Genomic DNA, 223 nt, shown 5'->3' on the forward strand with positions numbered 1-223 from the left:
TTCTGTGCCGGGGCCGTGCCATGGTGTTGGGGGTGTCGGCGGTGCCCTGCTGTGCCGGGGCAAAGCTCAGCCCCGGGCGCTGGCTGGAGGCAGCTGAGCTTGGCACCGGGCACAGCTGAAACCGGCATTAAAACCTTTCCCACCTTGTTCTTCCCATCACCGTGCCTGCCCTGAATTCACTTCCCAGTGCATCTTAAGTGATCCAAGCCTTAATGACCCCTTT

The sequence above is a fragment of the Cariama cristata genome, unplaced genomic scaffold (assembly GCF_000690535.1).
Source record: "Cariama cristata isolate BGI_N322 unplaced genomic scaffold, ASM69053v1 scaffold8794, whole genome shotgun sequence".
NCBI classification, from domain to species: Eukaryota; Metazoa; Chordata; class Aves; order Cariamiformes; family Cariamidae; genus Cariama; species Cariama cristata.